The sequence below is a fragment of the Peromyscus maniculatus genome, chromosome 6 (genome assembly GCF_049852395.1).
Source record: "Peromyscus maniculatus bairdii isolate BWxNUB_F1_BW_parent chromosome 6, HU_Pman_BW_mat_3.1, whole genome shotgun sequence".
In the NCBI taxonomy this organism is placed as follows: Eukaryota; Metazoa; Chordata; class Mammalia; order Rodentia; family Cricetidae; genus Peromyscus; species Peromyscus maniculatus.
In genome coordinates this window covers 95,432,468-95,447,173 of record NC_134857.1, presented here as the reverse complement: position 1 = coordinate 95,447,173, position 14,706 = coordinate 95,432,468, and the positions used below count along the sequence as shown (strand labels likewise).

The window sequence follows — 14,706 nt, the reverse complement described above, 5'->3', positions numbered from 1 at the left end:
TGTAAGAAGAAAGTCTGTGCATGTTCAGCACATGTGTGATTTTTCTTCTTGAATATTTTTTCATCCTGGGAATAGTGTATTTGTGGATATAGAACCCATAGATACAGAATGCCTGCTGTGGATTCATGTGTAATAATTCACGAAGTCTGAACTATTGTGTGCTCTCATTTAAACATTTTATGTTATTGTGTGTGCTCGTGTGTGTGCTCGTGTGTGTGTGTGTGTGTGTGTGTGTGTGTGTGTGTGTGTGTGTGTGTGCTGACAGTTTTCAGGAACTGGTTCTTTCTGCTCTATGGGTCGTGGGGCTCAACTCAGGCCATTAGGCCTGGTGGTTAGCACCTTTACCCACTGAGCATCCCACCAGCTCTCTTTTGTCTGTATTTAGTTTAGTCAGCTTGTTTTTTGAGACAGGATCTCACTGTGTAGCCTTGGCTGATCTGGAACTTGATATGTAGACCAGACTGGCCTCAAACTCACCAAGACCCTCTTATCTCTGTCTCCCAAGTTCTGGGATTGAAGATGTTCACCCTCACACCTCCTTCTTCTCTGTTTTTGTCTCATTTTGTATGTTGGACTGGTCTGGAATGTGCTGTGTAGCCCAGAATGCCTTTGGTTTGCCACACTCTTACCACAGTTTCCCAGGTGCTAAGATGACAGGCACATGCACACCCTACTTTATAAAATACCACTTTCAAGATTTGCTAGAAATGAAAACACTAGGTGAGCAAAGTTTTGCTCAAAGAAAGAGAGCTGATTGCTTTATTCCTTGCACAGGATCTCCATCCATTATATGATTAGGTCCATCCATTCCAGAAGGTTCATTTGAGAGAAAAAGCAACACTAGACTTTATTTTCTTCCCACATTTGTAGTCCAGGCTGACCTTGAACTTTGACCTTGCACACCTGACCCTCTTTCTGGAAGTACACACATGTGCCACCATGGTCTTGCTAAACACTAGGCTTTGGCTCTTTAAAATCATTGTGTAAACTGGGTGCATTGACTCATACCTGTAATCCCAGGATTTGGGAAATCTGAGACAGACTGCCTACAAATTTGAGGCCAGTCTGAGCTACATAGTGAGTACCAAGGCAGCCTGGGATATAGCATGGGAACCTGCCTTAACCCAACATACAAACAAAGCAAGTGTGTAAGTCTTCAGTTTTATTGGGTTGATTGCATCAAATGCAACTTAAGCAGGTGCTGGGGTGGAGTGCAGTGAAGGATGCCTACCGTCTCAGTGCTCAGGAGGCTGCAGGAGGCAGAGGAATTGCAGATCCACAAGTTGGAAGGTACCCTGGGCTACATAGTTTTGGGAAAGCCTGAGCTATATAACAAGAGTCTGTTGGAGTAGAGAAAGGAAGAGATCGAGGGTTCTAGAAGCAGGAGGGAGTAGAAGGTAGGTGGGAAGGAGGGAGGAAAGGAAGGAAGGAGGGAGGGAGGGAAGGGGAGGAAGGAGGGAGGAAGGGAAGGAAGGGAGAGAGAGAGGCTTTTAACTGGGTAAGGTTTTGCTGTTGTTTTCCTTTTTTGTTGTTTTTTTAAGAATATGAAATAGTTATATTCAATGAGCAACAATATAAAAACCTATCCATCTTAGCTGTCCATGATAGAAAAGAAAAACAGAAAACTTTGTCTGGGCTTTACTGAAACCAGCTTCAGTAAACTAAGGACCATTTCCTACCAACTTGTTCTTTCCTTTCAAAGGACTGAAACCTCTCTTTCACGTGATCCATGTAGTGCTAAATGCCTTTCTCATCTGTATCTTTGTTATGCAGGATATTACATGTTATCAGGTTTAGTTTTTAGAATTAAAGAACTAAACCTATTTTCATTTAATTGCAATGAGATTATTTCAAGTATGAAAGGATTTATACATCTCTCTCTCTCTCTCTCTCTCTCTCTCTCTCTCTCTCTCTCTCTCTCTCTCCCCTCTCTCTCATATTTTATTTTAATGTTTTGTTCCTGGGTTCATCCCAAGACCTTGTACACAATAACTGTGTGCTCTTTGACCCTGTGATACCCCAGCCACAGAGCTTATTCTTAGCTTAGCTGCTCTAGGTAGGAAAAAAAAAAAACATTTTAGGGCCTAGGAATGTAGCTCAGTTGGTAGAGTACTTGCCTAGCATGACTGAAATACTGAGTTTGATCCCCAGTACCACACAAAACTGGCCTTGTTAGTATATGCCTATAATCCCAGCACTCTGGAGGTGGAGGCAGAAGGACCAGAAAGGTCAAGGTCATCCTTAGCTGCATAGCACATTAAAGGCTAGCCTGGATGATGAGAGACTCTATCTCAAAAACTAAAACAGAAGCAAAAATACTTTTTGAAGAGTCCCTTGTCTAACCATGGTTATGTGGAGATATGATTTTTTTAAATTTGTTTTTATTTATTGTTATTAGTGGTGTATTTTGTATATGGTTGTGTGTCTGTGTCTCTGTGCAAGCAGGCACGTGCATGACATCACACGCCTGTGAAGGTCAGGGGACAACGTTGGAGTTCTCTCTTTCTTCCTTTACCTGAGTTCTGGGACTCAAACTCATGTCAGGGTCAGGCTTGCTCAGCAAGAACCTTTACCCACGGAACCATCTCGTTGGTTTGGGAGATGTTTTACATTCAGTGACCCAACTGCTTTTGATATCAGATTGAAATCATCAATAGTGCAGGTTCTTTTGAGAGGGTTCTAGGAGTAAGGGAGAAAAACACCTTAGACAGACTGACTCTTTTGGTGGGTAGGATGATTGTGAAGAGAAATATATGGAAGGCATTCATTGTAGAAGCATTTCAAACTAGCTTACTATACATATATTTAAAAACATATTGTAAAAGATGTCTGCATGTCTCATAATGGTCAGTTCCATTGTTAGTGCAACTGGAAAGTTTGGGGAATCCCATCTGGGCTACCACAAACTCCTGGGGTGATCGGGGTCACCTCTCAGGGTCCTTAGTCTCATTAATAGAAGAATTTAAGAATGGACTCAGGAGAAAATTCTTTTTATTAGAGTATAAAGGAAAATCCCCAGGGAAGGCAGGACATAGATCTCAGTAGCTGCCCAGAGAAGGAGGATGGAACAGATAAAGAGAGAAAATCATGCCCTTTGAATGAAGGTGATATGTTTACAAGAAAAGGTCTCATGGAGATTCGCGGCTGCCATTCTGTATGTGACTTCAGGAGGGGCTGTCTCTGGGAAGGAAATTTACATTATCTCATTAAAGAGATAAGCATTTCTCCTATCTCCTTAGTGTTAGGATTTACTGAATTATTTTAAAATATATGATAGCTGGGCATAGTGGTGTTTGCTTTTATCGCCAGGACTTGGGAAATAGACACAGTTGGATTTCTGTGAGTTTCAGGTCAGCCTGGTCTACATGTAAGAAAATGTCTCAAAATCAGGAGTGGGGGAGGTTGAGGGGCCGGTGTTAAACAAAGCACTCAAGAATAAGAGCACTATCACAATTTCTGAGTCAAATTTGAAGTAAGCTTTAATTAAGTACTGCCCAGGATGATGGACTCTGGCCAGGACCATTCCTGGGTTCCCTGAAAATGATGATGAGTCACACTTTGCAGAAGCTTATAAAGATACACGCATAAGGCTTCCGTATTTCCCACGGAAGTAAGTTAAATCAAGGGCAAGCATATGTCCTGACATACTCCCCATCTACATGTGATTAAGCACGTCCAATGCAGTTGAGCCAAGCAAACTTGTGTAGGAGAGAGAAAATGCGTCAAGTCTTTTATATGTATATATGAAATTTACGTATTAACTTTGACTTTGTTTCTGTCTGTACACACTTGACCAGCTACGTTCTCTAGGCTGAACCATTGCAAAGAAATTTAATAACGTCAGGACCGTCAAAGTCAGGTGAAGGCTAAGCGGAGTGCATAATTTAACATTATCTTTTGCGTTCCTGTGGTATTTGGTAATAGATACCAGGAATCCTACTCTGTCTTTGTTCTTACTGTTGTTTGGTGTGGGTTTGAGACAGGGTCTTGTTGTATGACACTGTTATTGGCCTGTAGCCTTGTGTCACCCCGGCTGGCCTCGAACTTGCAGTTGTCCTCTTGGCTGTCTCTCCTGAGTGCTAGGATTACAGGTTGTCTTAGTTAGGGTTTCTATTGCTGTGAAGAGACACCATGATCACAACAATACTTCTTTTTTTTCTGTTTTTTGTTTTGTTTTGTTTTGAGACAGGGCTTCTTTGTGTAGTCCTGGCTGTCCTGGAACTTTGTAGACCAAGCTGGCCTCAAACTCACAGAGGTCTGCCTGCCTCTGCCTCCCAAGTACCATTTAGTTGGGCTGGCTTAGAGTTCAGGGGCTTAGTCCATTATCATCATGGTGGTGTGCAGGCAGACACGGTGCTGGAGAAGATGCTGAGAGTTCTACATCTTGATCTGTAGGCAGCAGAAGCAACTGTGTGTCACCCTGAGTGTAGCTTGAGCAAAGGAGACCTCAAAGCCCACAGTGATACACTTCCTTCAACAAGGCCACACCTACTCCATCAAAGCCACACCTGCTAATAATGCCATTCCCTTATGGGGGTCATTTTCTTTGGAACCACCACACTGGCAAATGCTATCATGTTGGGTTCAAGTTCTTATGTAAATGGAACTTTGGGGATAAAAGCCTAGGCTCTGGCAGCCCTAACAAATGACGCATTCTTGATACCAGTCGAAGAAACAATGTTAAAACACGGAGATTCTATTCAATGGAAAGAGGAAGAAATGAAGGGGTCTAGTGCCCCTCAAGTCTTTTGGGGGAGCTAACATGAGCTGTAGACTTCAATAGAGAGAGACTGGGCCAAGAAGCAGAAAGCATGCGCAGTTAAGCAGTCCTGCTCTAGGATGTGGTCTCCGCCATTATCGTCTCAGTTCTGGTCCAGGAAGGTGGACCAAACATGTCCTTATTGCTTGAGGGGCCAAGGTGGTTCTCAGGACCGAGTACTTCCATGCGGCCTCACCTTCACAAGTAATTGCCCTTGGGGCAGGGGGAGGGGACTTTGTCTTGTGGGGATTTTTTTTTTTTTGTTCCTGGAATCCAAAGCAACTTAGCAAGTAAGGTTAAGGACAAGACACGCTTCTGTGACTTCAGCCAAAGTAGAGGAGACAGCTAGCCCCTGACTAAAGACAGGGATGGCAATCCTTTATCCTGCTGTTGGTTAATGTGTGGACTTATAGGAAGAGTCAGTACTGCTTCACAAAAATAAAAATAGTAGCTTCCTGCTCCTGCCTGTTTCCTTTATCTTAATCACATGTGAAGCATGTGTAGAATCCTTTGGCAGGGAGCGGTCTACCATGCTCTTTTTGAATTTTATTTTATTTCACATTTAAGCATTTACTATGTGTGTGTACAAATGTATGTGTATTCAGGTGTATGTGGGTGGATGTGTGTATACATGCACACGTATGTACATGTGCCGAGGCCCGAGGTCATCCTCAGGCATTTTCTTCAGGAGTCCACCAACTTGTTTCTTTGAGACAGAGTCTCTCCATTTTACTTAGAGCTAACTAATTAGGCAATGATAGCTGGTCACTGAATCCCAGGGATTCCCCATCTCCACCTCTCCATCACCAGGAATACAATCACGCACCACTATACTTGTCTTTTTTACACAGATTCTGTGGATACAATGCAGGCCTTCACACTTGTGCACAATCACACACCACTAAGCTCTTTTGCACAGATTCTGTGGATACAATGCAGGCCTTCACACTTGTGCACAATCACTTTACTAACTGACCCTCTCCCTAGTCTCTATTATTGAATTAAAAATTTTTAATATAGATGTATTTTATTTATTTTTGCCATGAGTTGTAACGGACAATATACTTGGGATTTTCTTTAAAATCACTGCTTATGGAACAGCCATTGCCTTGTTCTGAGTCTGTTGAAGGAAGGGTTCAGATTCTTGCTACAGATGTTCAAGGGGCCAAATTGTGCATCTTCCCCTGCCCTGGCAAGGTGGCCCATGCTTACCTGACATCTTGGCTCAGACTGTGTGGGTTCCACCTCTCTGTCTCTAATACCCTTTTGCTGGTTTTTGGTAAAGTGACACAGAAAGGTCTGGGGCCTTATATCCACACGGGAAGGTCTGGGGCCTTATATCCACGCAGCATTTTGTCTAGGTTTCCTGCTGCCTGTCTCCCTCGGTTCCTACTGTTTCTGTACTGAGCCTGAGTTTCCAGCCTTCTCTTCTGAAAGCTTTCTATCTATCTATCTATCTATCTATCTATCTATCTATCTATCTATCTATCTATCCATCTATCATCTTTCATATGAATATAGTTTTTATTGCCTTTATTGGTACCACTTTCCTTCTCTTCAAATTATTTTTTAAATGATTGACTGTAGCCTGGGGGTTCTCATAATTATGTATCATTAACTGTGCATAAAAAATAAATCACAGGACCAGAGCAAGCATTTATTAATCCAGACTCTTAACCCCATGTACAGCTAGAGCCCAGCCAGTGACAAATGGTTCCCTAATGACAGTTGTGAGAGACTCACATTGTCTTTTGATCATCAAGGAGTGATTTATGTTTTGTTTGGGTAGTGAGGTTTTTTTTCTTAATTGATAGCACCAAATGTAGGTTTAACCCTCAAACAACCAAAACATTTGATGGACTGGAATGCTCTAGCCTTTAACCACAAAATAAATAGAAATACATTTGAACGTCTATCACATTTGCCCCATGTAAAACTATCATTTTTTTTTCTGATACAACAGATTTGGGTGTTGTTGCAAACCTTGGGAAAATATTGGGTTTGAAAACTCTTCATTATTCAAGGCAATACAGCGCTTGTGTTTCACCTCTTCAGTGAGTAATATTTTACCCGTAATACTTATTGAATGCCTGCCATGTGCTAGCCTCTTTACAAGGTGCTGGGTACAAGAATGAATAAGGATTCTGGCTCCTGTACAATGGCTGGCAGTGGCAAGAAGCACTCAATGAATGCTTTTTGAATTAATGACATAATCCCTGCCTCTAAAGAGCCCTATCCTGTGGGAAACACAGACACCTAATTGGGGCATATCATGTTCCCAAAATATCGAGTGAGCTCAAGTGAGGATGGATGGGAAGGGCTACTGCTGGCATGTTTTAGATGCCTTTGTAAGTTCCTAACATGGTGTCAAGGGCACACTATCCTGTTCAATGACACCTCCTGACTCTGTCTGAATGGTTACTCGGGCCTGTCCTCCCAGGACCTCACAGGGATGCTTGTGAAGTTGTGTTTGAACTCCTATTAATAGGCCTAGTCAGTCCGCAGCAGATTGCGTCTTAACATCAAACAACCAGAATCTCCAATGACTGCTTGGCACCAAGCCAACCATCAAGCATCAAAGCCATCTTCCTTGAAAATCAGCTCCATGTGATGATAAATAAAGGCATCGGGATTCCAAACCAATTATCTCATCCTGAAAGGCATATTCTTCAAGGGCACCCTGGGCTTTGTTTAAAAAAGAAAACAGTGGCATTGCTGATGCTAGCCCTGGAGTGTCAGCAACGACCACAGCAAAAGGACAGGAGGAATAACCAGGAAAACCAAAGAGGTAGAACTCATGCCTCACACATTGCACCACCTTGCAAAAGCTCAAGAAAAATATGCGCTTATTTCATTTTAAGTTCTTGGCTTGGGCTCCCACTAGCAAAACGGGAGTGACTCTTGTCAAACTCTTGTCCACACTGGGAAACTTCTCTGGCAGCCCCAGAGTCCACACTGGAGTGACTGTAGGAGGATAGGACAGTTACCACCACTGAACTTACCTGGTCTGTGTGACCCTATGTCTTAAGGGGCTGAATCCCACAGTAGACATGAAGCAAGTAGTCTCTTCTGAGATCCTCACTGGAATCCTCAGTGTGAAACCAAATTATATCTACTCAAGCAACATAGTACAATATTCAGCCGTTGGCAATTAAGCCCTTATCTAAAGCATAGTATGGTGGTAGGAGGAAAACCTGGCTCTGGAGAGCCTGGACACTTGTACTTCAATCCCAGGTCCCAGATCATGAGCTGTATAAATTGAATCAGGAATTTAATCTGTCTGGTATTCCAGGTTAATGTGTGTGGCTGGTTAGTGCCCATGTTTCTTGATACACACACACACACACACACACACACACACACACACACACACACACACACACACACACACCATGTGCTCTAAGGATCTACCTCCTAATAGCTGCATCCCCAGAACTCCTTAGCCATCTGGCTGCTAGCTGACTTAGCACACGCATGACCGGGTAGGAAAAGGAGGAGGTGAGTCTTGTTGTCCCCACCCCTTATCACTTCTGCATCAGGTCCTGGGCGGCAGCTGGCTGGCCTGGCCCCTGTCCCTTGACACTAGCTTTCCATGGGATCTGGGGAGCACTGCTTCCACCCCTTATCTCTCGGGAGCCTCAGCATCCTTTGTTTTCCCTTTAACCCACTCACCACCCCTGTAAGCAGCCCTTTATCAGTCCCATCATTGACACCTCCCCTACCTCCCCTTTTATTTCTCTCTCAGAACCTGGCTGGTGTGATGTACAAGACAGTTTCAAAACCACAAAGCACTAACTATAAAAAGGCAGGTCATCCGGCCACACTAGTTGAAGCCTATGAACTGTGGCTGTGGAGCCCCTATGGGACTGGACTAGGCCCTCTGGATATAGAAGATGGTTGTTTGGCTCAAACTGTTTCGGGGGCACCCAGGCAGGGGGATTGGGATCCATCCCTGGTGCATGGGCAGGCTTTTTTTGGGAGCTGGGTGCCTGCGGTGTGACACCTTGCACAGCCTTGGTGCAATGGGGAGGGACTTGGACCTGCCTAGGCTCAGTGTGCCGGGCTCTGCTGACTCCCCATGGGAGACCTTGATTTGGGGGATGTAGAGATGCGTGGTGGCTTGGGAGGGAGGGCTGGGGGGTGAGAGGAGGGAGGAGGGGCGATCTGTGGGTGGTATGTGGAGTGTGTAGAAAATTTCTTAATAAAGAAAAATGAAAAAATAATTCAGGTCATCAAATCAGTGTCATCTACTAGTATTTGGTCATATTTTTACCACCAAAACTATAGTCAGAAACTTATAACTGTCCTGTTTGTATCTAAGTATTGTGATGGCCCAGAAACAAATACAAAATGAAAGGCCAGTGAGGAAGCTGGTGTTGAATATTTCACTTGGATCTGGTTTGCCTCCTCTTGATTAATTAGGACCTGGTCAGAAAACTGGACACTTGTCAGAACAGATGGGTATCTAGTCACACTGCAACTCTTTACCCTCCAGAACGTGGGACCCGACCATAGAAAAGGAGAAATGGGGTTTGCTCAGATCTGAATAGATGTGCATATCCATCTGCACGTCCATTTCCATAGAGGGCCCCCTCCATGAAGAGATGGTGGTGTTGGACCCTTTCCTAAACAGCTGTCACGGTGACTCTTTCATTAGTGCTCCTCATGTCTCATTGTGGAGATAGGATTTATTCTCATTGTATGATTATTTGAACATTTATAGTCTTTCACAATGAAAGTCTTAGTCTATATATAATTTCTCCTTAAAATAATGGCCGTTATGAAGACATCTCTTTCTCAGCATATTAAGAAAAGTTGTTATGGTGACACATGCATGCAAACTGTTCTTTTGTGATGCCAATATTCATTTAACTAAAGTAGGAGGGTCTGAAGTTCAAAGCTAGTTAGGCTGCATGTCAGGACCCTGTCCACGTAGCTAAATATGTTTAAGAAACAAACTTAAGAATTTGTCTTGGGGAAGAAACAAAAGTAATTGCTTTGTTATTGTCAATACTTTATTTGTCTAGCCACAGTCTCATGTAACAGCAGCCTGGCCTCAAATTTGCTGTTAGTCTAGGATGGCTTTGAACTTCTGATCCTCTTCTTCCACTTCCTAAGTGCTGGGATTCTAATAGATGTGTGTCATAAAGCGTAGTATGGTGGTAAGTTTTTAGTTACTTTCCTATTGTTGTGCTAAGATACCATGACCAACACAACTTATAAAATAAAGGGTTTGATTTGGGGCTCATGGTTCCGGAGGGTTAGAGTCCATGACTGTCACAGGGGAGAATGACAGCAGGCAAACAGGAATGGTACTGGAGCAGTAGCTAAGAGTTTCCATGTTGAAACAGAGAAAGCTAACTGGGAATGGTACCAGCAGTTGTTGAAACCTCAAAGCCCATCCCCAGTGAAACACCTTCTCCAACAAGGATACACTTCCTAATCCTTCCCAAACAGTTCCACCAAATGGGAACTAAGTATTCAAATACATGAGCCTATGGGAGGAATTCTCACTCAAACCACCACACCATACCCTGTATATTTGGTGGTAGAAAATCAAACTCAGGGCCTGTGGTGGTTTGAATGAAAATGGCCCCCATAGGCTCATAAGGAATGGCACTATTAGGAGGTGCAGCCTTGTTGGAGTAGGTGTGGTCTTAGTAGAGGAAGCATGTCACTAGGGGTGGGCTTTGAGTTTACAGAAGCTCAAGCCAAGCCCAGTATGAATCTCTCTTCCTGCTGCCTTTGGATCCAGATGTAGAACTCTCAGTTACCTCTCCAGTACCATGTCTGCGTGCATGCCTCCATGCTTCCTGTCATGATGACAATGGACTAAACCTCTCAACTGTAAGCCAGCCTCCAGTTAAATGCTTTCCTTTATAAGAGTTGCCATGATCATAGTGTCTTTTCACAGTAATGGAAACCCTAACTAAGACAGAGTCCCTTTCATGCAAGCCAAACACTTGACCAACTGAGCCACATCTCTAGATATAGGCATACATTTAAAAGTCTAAGCTGGGAGGTGGTGACTCACACCTTTAATCCCAGCACTTGGGAGGCAGAGGCAGGTAGAACTCTGAGTTTGAGGCTAACCTGGTCTACAAAGTGAGTTCCAGGATAGGCAGGGCTACACAAAGAAACCTTGTCTTGAAAAACTGATAAAATAAAACAAATAAGAAAAGGAAGTCTAAAATTGGGCTCTATGACACACACTTGTAATTCTAGCATCAAGAGTTTGAGGTCAGCCTGGGATACATGATACCTTGGGTTTTTTTGTTTGTTTGTTTTAAGAAGAAGTCTAATAATGAATTATTGCATACTTCCACCTACTTACATAAAGTAGGCTTTATCACTTGCTGGCAACAGTAAATATTTCAGACATATTAAAATAAAAGGAATTTTATTGGCACAGTAGGTGGGATAGCTTAATTATACTTGAGGATCTAGTGGCTGAAATTAATCGACAATTTATTTGGGGTCCTGCCACCAGAAAGTTCTTTTTTGACCTAGAATCAGCCTGTTCAAGATTTACATCCCAGGAAAATCAGACTAGCCTGACTAGGTTCACAGACACTCCCTTTGGTAAAGAGACTTGGCTCATTTGATTGGCAGTTTTGGTATAGGGATGGGGAGTGCCAAAGGAAACGTGAGATACCAGGAACAGGGGAAGGAAAAAGAGATTTGGGACTGGAAGAAAGAAAAGACTCTACCACAAAAGTCCTTGAAACATTTTATGACACACTATTCAGGTATTCGCTGTGGGACTGTTGCAATGGCTCAGGAGGTAAGGGTGCCTGCTGACCTGAGTTTGATTCCCGGGACTCACACGATGGAAGTCATCCTCTAACCTCAGTCATCCCACTCTCCCAGGAACTCTGTAAAGTTGAAACAGTTTGAAAGAGGAAATAAAGCTTATTCTTGGAAAGCAATGAAATGGCCTACTTAAAGAGGAGAGAAAAATAAGATTCTTCTGGTTTCTGAATCAAGGATGGACTGGAGACAGTACACGGCTGGACACTGAAGGAAAGGAGGCCATCAGAGTGACTTAGAAGGGAGAGTGGCCTGGGTGGCAGTCAAGAACGACACATGGTGTGAATAGATGCGAGGTGTGTTTTAGGAATGAGAGAAGTTGCTGAGGGAGTGAATCTTCTGGTGCCTAGCAAGGACAATCGAGGATGACCCAGGGTGACTAATGATACTGAGTGTAAACAGGAAGATGGGGTGTAGGAGCTTGCCAAACACTCGGGTTTCTCACCAGGCATTATCATGAGTTCAGCCATCATGGTTGAGATGTCGGAGGTGTTTGAATGGCGTCTCTTTGTTTACTACAGGAAGCACTAGCAAACAGTGGACTCCTTAAAGCTTCACAAGGGAGATATCTCCTGATTTGGACTTATTTTTTCATGTGTATGACTGAAGGGCCCATCTAAATGGCTTCTCAACAAGAACAGAATAATCTAACTCAAAGATATATTTGAGTGTCTGGTTCTCCAGAAAATTGTTTGCAGTTTTGAAATGAACTTTTGCAGCTTCCCTTTGTGTCCCTACTTCAATAGCCTTGAGGCTGCATTTGAGACATCTTGACCTCAGATGCCTGCTCTCTCTCTCTCTCTCTCTCTCTCTCTCTCTCTCTCTCTCTCTCTCTCTCTCTCTCTCTCTCTCCCTCCCTCCTTCTCTGCTTCTGTAGAAAGCAGAGTCTCAGAACCCACATGGCCCAGAATGAAAGCTCTGCTGGGGACTAGACCTATGGGCTGGTTACATGACCAGATAACCACACGGTCTGGCAATTATTTGTGTACTCCTCAGCCATCCCTGGTGTGCTGTGGCAGGCTAAGGACTAGCATCTATGCAGTGCTGCTCCATACTTGAACTTCATAGAGTTTAAAATCTCCCTTAATATCAAACTCATAGCGCAGTGTGAAGTGCAAAGAGAGAAGATGGGAGGGAAACAGGAAAGTCAGAGAAGAAAGGGTAGCAGCCAAGTGAGTTTTCCTGTGAGACATTCAGAACTCTTACCTGAAGTCACGTCTGTGGTGAAATGTAACCAGGCAACTCACTGTTTTCCTCCACGACAAGGCAAACAGCCAGAGTGACTGATTTCTCACACTGACTTGACTGATTTTAGGACTTCAGAGACTGCTTAGTGGCATCCCCTTCTCTAGGGGCGATAGACTGCTGACAATAGGTAGATCTTGAAAATGTCCATAAACCTTCTGGTGACAGCTTTCTAGATGTCTGTAATGTAGAAATTTTTTTCTGGATGTTACTGGAAGGTTATGCCCCCTGTCTCTCTTTCTTTCCTTCTAGCCAAGGCTGGCCCTCAGCTTGAAGTCCTCCTGTTTCAGCCTCCCAAGTACTATTACTACAGGCGATTACTACAATGTCATCATGCCTAGCTGTGAATTTTGTTCTGTTCTGTTCTGTTTCTGGCTTTTTTTTTTTTTTTTTTTTTTTGAGGCAGGGTCTCTTTATATAGCCTATGTTAGAATTGCACATGACTATAATTGTAGTAGCCCTTGGGAGGTGGAGGCAGGAGGATCAGAAGTTGAAAGCCATCCTGGGCTACATCAGACTTTGAGGCTAGCCTGCTTCATGAGAGCCCCTCTCAACAAGTGAGACAAGCAGTGACAACAGGAGTAAAAATTTTTAGAATGGACGACAGGCAAGCATGAGGACTGTGTTCGGATCTCTAGCAGCCATAGAAACAGCCTGGTCCAATAGCACGTGTCAGGGCTGAGGGGGCCCAGACACATCTCCAGCTTACTGGCCAGCTAGCCCAGCTCAGTCTGTGAGCTGTGGGTTCAGTGAGAGGCTGTTTCAGAAAATAAGGGGCAAAATGATTGAGGAGCACACCCAACATCAACCTTTGGTCTCTACACATGCTCGCGGGCACACACACACACACACACACACACACACACACACACACACACACGCCTCGCTCACTGAGTGGAGAGGATGAAGTTTTACCTGCACATCGCTTATTTAGACACTCCTTAACTTAACATAACGAAGGCTGTACCTCTGCCGTGTGTCCTGGAGTTAGGTTAGCATGGTTAGCATCCGTAACACAGAAGGGTGCTCTTCAGAGTACTGGGGTCGAAGGATGGGAGTCAGACCGAAGGAGAGAGAGTACATACAGCTGCAGAAGAGCAGTGTGGAGGCTTTGGATGGGGCCCAGCCATGCCCAGCGCTCCCCAGCTCCCTCGGAACCAGTACCGCCTGTGTTGAATTAGCAAAGGCGGCCACGTGACGTCAGAGAGGGCAAGGCCTAGGTGAAGACAGTGACCTCTGCTCTGAGAGGGTGAAGTGAACACTTTCACTTTCCTCCACATTATCACTTTCGGTGGTGTCATGGTAACAGGATTCTTTCTTCGAAAACAGAGACGAGCAGCAGATGACAGGTGGCGGCAACAGAATTCTGGAGACTGAAGAGGAGACAGATGAATGCTAACCAGGGGAAGTAAGGAAACCAAAAGCTGGGGGTGCAAAAGAAGGGGTCCAGAAGCAAGTGGACCTGCTCAGAACACCACAGAGACCCCAGACTGTGATGAGGCACCTTTGAATAAAGGCTTTGAACGTTAAGGTGTGTGGCATGTGCCCATAGCCCAGCATTCAGGAAGGCAAAGCGGGAGCAGTGTCATGAGTTCGGGGCTAGCCTGGGCTGCATAGTGAATTCCAGATTAGCCAGGAGTGAAATTCTGTCCCCCAAAGGAAGTTAAGGTTGGAGGCAGAGTATCAAAAGTTTAAGGTCAGTCTTGTTACGCGTAAGTAAACCTTGTCTCAAAAACAAAAGTAGAACCTTGGGTCCTTCCTCCTGCCACACAAAGCTCTCCCAGCCCTGTGGGGAGGTGGACCGTGTCTACTGAACTGCAGAAGGCCGAGGGTAGAGGGGCTGAGCTAATGACGTTGGCTGTGGAAGGCCGAGGTGAAGGCAGAGGTTTGGG

The 14,706-nt window shown here is 44.3% G+C and overlaps 2 long non-coding RNA genes across 2 annotated transcripts; one reads left to right on the top strand and one right to left on the bottom strand.

Annotated features, from left to right (window-relative positions):
- Window positions 1–1,007: 1,007 nt before the first annotated feature.
- Window positions 1,008–8,872, top strand: LOC143273959 (uncharacterized). Its single transcript, XR_013052318.1, has 3 exons — window positions 1,008–1,148; window positions 6,723–6,813; window positions 8,505–8,872. It is a non-coding gene; the product is annotated as an uncharacterized LOC143273959 (long non-coding RNA).
- Window positions 8,873–11,372: 2,500 nt separating this feature from the next.
- On the bottom strand, window positions 11,373–14,182 carry LOC121830503 (uncharacterized). The gene is made up of 3 exons (XR_006073722.2): window positions 13,782–14,182; window positions 12,776–12,994; window positions 11,373–11,634 (listed from the first exon to the last, which is right to left on the bottom strand). It is a non-coding gene; the product is annotated as an uncharacterized LOC121830503 (long non-coding RNA).
- Between the last annotated feature and the right edge of the window lie 524 nt (window positions 14,183–14,706).